The following is a 2,875-nucleotide window of genomic DNA, read 5'->3' as shown; positions in this document are numbered from 1 at the left end:
CAGCAATCTCCTAATGACATTCCTGAATGACTTCTCCGAAAGCTTCCAGGATGCCTTACCTCTTGCTGTCATGACAACCCTTTGGCCTCCTAGATACCTGGAAGGAGGCAGTGTATTGATATTCAAAAGAAGGTAGCTCAGATTCAGGAAGCCTAGTTCGAGTCCCCAGTCTTCTACACATTGGCTACATGCTCTAAGAAAGCCCCTTCCCCTAACCCAGCCTGTTTTCCAGCCTGCACAATGGTCTCTGAGGTGTCTGCAAGCTAACACTGTGTTGTTCCTGGGTCTACAGTACAAGTTCCTTCCCAAAACTCTGTAAGCATAGAAGTGGGTGTGGTGTATTTAATGGCACTTTGGTATCTGTCTCAATGCTTGGTTATTACCAAAACAAGTAGTTCTGCAATTTTTCTTTTATCCACTCTCCTACTCCTGTCCCTGAGAGAGGTGGAAAATTTCTGCATCTCACTAATATTTATTTGACTGTGCTGGGTTTTAGCTGTGGCATGCAGGATCTTTGTCACGTCATGTGGGAACTTCGTGGCAGTGCACGGACTCTAGTTGTGGCTCACGGGCTCCAGAGCATGGGCTTGGTAGTTGCGGTATGTGGGCTTAGTTGTTTTGAGGCATATGGGATCTTAGTTCCATGACCAAGGATTGAACCTGTGTCCCCTACACTGCAAAGCAGATTCTTAAACACTGCACCACTAGGGAAGTCCCTGCATCTCACTCGTCAGGGGTCAGACAGCCCAGATGTTTTCCCAGATGTTCAGCCCCAGGGGAATGGAGACACAAGGCTGGATTCTGGTGGCACTTGGGCACAAAACCTTAAATGTGGTCTGATCACTCTCCATGTTCAAAGCCTCTGTCTGAAGCCCCTTCACAGGCTCAAGAGCAAACCCCATGCCAAACCCATACCTGCTGTGTTGGTGGAAGCCATCACACCTGGGCATGCTGCTCCCTGCAACACAGGGCACCACTGCCCAGTCCACTGGGATTGTGAGGAGCTGTGGCGCTCAGCCTGTCCTCATTCTCCCTCTTCACAACCCTGCCATCTCTGGAGAACCAGAGGTACCCAGGCCTCTGTGAGCAGTGGGCTGGAGAGCACCTTCCACCAGCGAGAGCCCTGGGTCATCTTGAAGCTCCACTTCCCACAAGCTGCTGCTGGGGTCCCCATGCCACATTTGCCTCAGGACTCCAGCCCCGACAGAGAGGAATCAGTGGCATGCTGGTAAATGTTTAGCAACCCATTCTCTAGGGGCAAAATAGCCCTTATTTCTGGTGTTTGACAACTTGTGTGTTGTTTATACTCTCACCATGGCTGATTTCAAACTACTAAAATGATGTTACTGAACTTGGGAGATGCCAAGGATGCCTCTCCTGAGCCAGCCTAAGCTAACTGTAGCACACTACCCAATAGTTCCCTCTTTAAAATTATAGGACCTGTTCATGATAGTTTCATGTTCTTGTGGTTTGTTACTAACTTTGGTTTGTTTTTTTTTTTTCCTACCTGTAGTGCTTAGCATCATCTTGGGCACCTGTAAGCACTTACTTACTTTGCAGCCAGAGAGTTTTTTTTGCCTAACAGATAAAAACCAAGTGCTGCCTGGAGATAACTCAGATTCTAAGGTCCCAGATTCCTCTGGGATTCTTGGGACTTGTTTCTCTCCTTCGCCAGGTAGGTTCACAAACTCAGAATTCCCTAGAGGAGCTGTTGGTGTAGCAGTCCATGTAGATTGTAGTGGCCTGAGTGCTAACGATTTGTTTGTAAAGTGTTGGTATCTAGATTTGTGTGGCATTAAGGGGTGATTTGAAATTGCCCTGCAGGATAGTGGAGTGAGTTGCTTCCTGGCTTCACATTCTGTTTAGCAGCGCTTGAAAGGCATGTTGGGAGATTGTTGCCACTGGGGGTGGTAGGATGAATTTGGTCTGTTTCTTTAGCAGTAGGGTAAGTGGCGGGATGACAAGCCAGGTTACACTGGAGGCTTCCAAAGCCAGGAGGCATCCGAGTCACCTCTAGCTGGAGAAGAAAGGACCATTTTCTTGCTCTGCTCTCAGACTCCTTCTACAAATGGAGGGAATTTAGTTCCCACACACTACCACAAAATATAAAACATCTGCCTTCGTTCTTTTGCTTTCCTTCCTTAACAAATGGCCAGCTTGCTAAAAGCTTCACTGCTTCCTGCAGTTTCCCTTTTTGTTTCTGCCAGTCTAGAAAAAGACCCAACTGTGAGTGTGCTTGAAGGCTGCTTATGTTGAAGGTAAGCGGTTGGGTTGGGGACTGCTAACATTGTGCTGCTCTGATATCCAGATCCAGAGACAAACGAGTGGGACTGAGACCAATGAGGCAGCGATCAAGGCAGAATGAACAAGCTCCTTGGGCTCCTTACTGTTAAACTCAAAGGAGAATTCAGTGAGTTGCCTCTGGTCTGGGAGATGGAGGACAGGAGGGCAGGGTGCCAAACTAAAACTTTATCCTTAGGAGAGTGGGACACTGGCCTCAGAGAGGATTGACCAGAAGCACCTCTGATGGGAAGGCTAGAGGGTAGAATGTCAAGTCAGATCTTTGACCACCAGCAAAGTGGAGGACAAGCTGCTCTTGCTGCCGCATCTCCAGGGTAGGTCTCCAGGCTATCCAGCTCCCTCTGTGACTCCCACAGTCAGAATATAAATTGTTTCTCCTGCTTTGAGCTTTCTAGATTGCATGATTAACTCTGTAGCCTGATTAGAGACGATCAGTGCATACATGGATTGCCTAATTGTGGGTCTGTTAGCTGCAGCATAGTCTTTACAGTGTATCCCAGACCCTCTAAAATAGGGACAAGGAATTCAGGTGGCTTGTTCCATGGTAGACAGTTGTCTTGATACCCAGTGGTGA

This window comes from Bos indicus, chromosome 1 (assembly GCF_029378745.1).
Source record: "Bos indicus isolate NIAB-ARS_2022 breed Sahiwal x Tharparkar chromosome 1, NIAB-ARS_B.indTharparkar_mat_pri_1.0, whole genome shotgun sequence".
In the NCBI taxonomy this organism is placed as follows: domain Eukaryota; kingdom Metazoa; phylum Chordata; class Mammalia; order Artiodactyla; family Bovidae; genus Bos; species Bos indicus.
The sequence above is the reverse complement of the archived record's forward strand: the minus strand, read 5'-3'. Positions refer to the sequence as shown.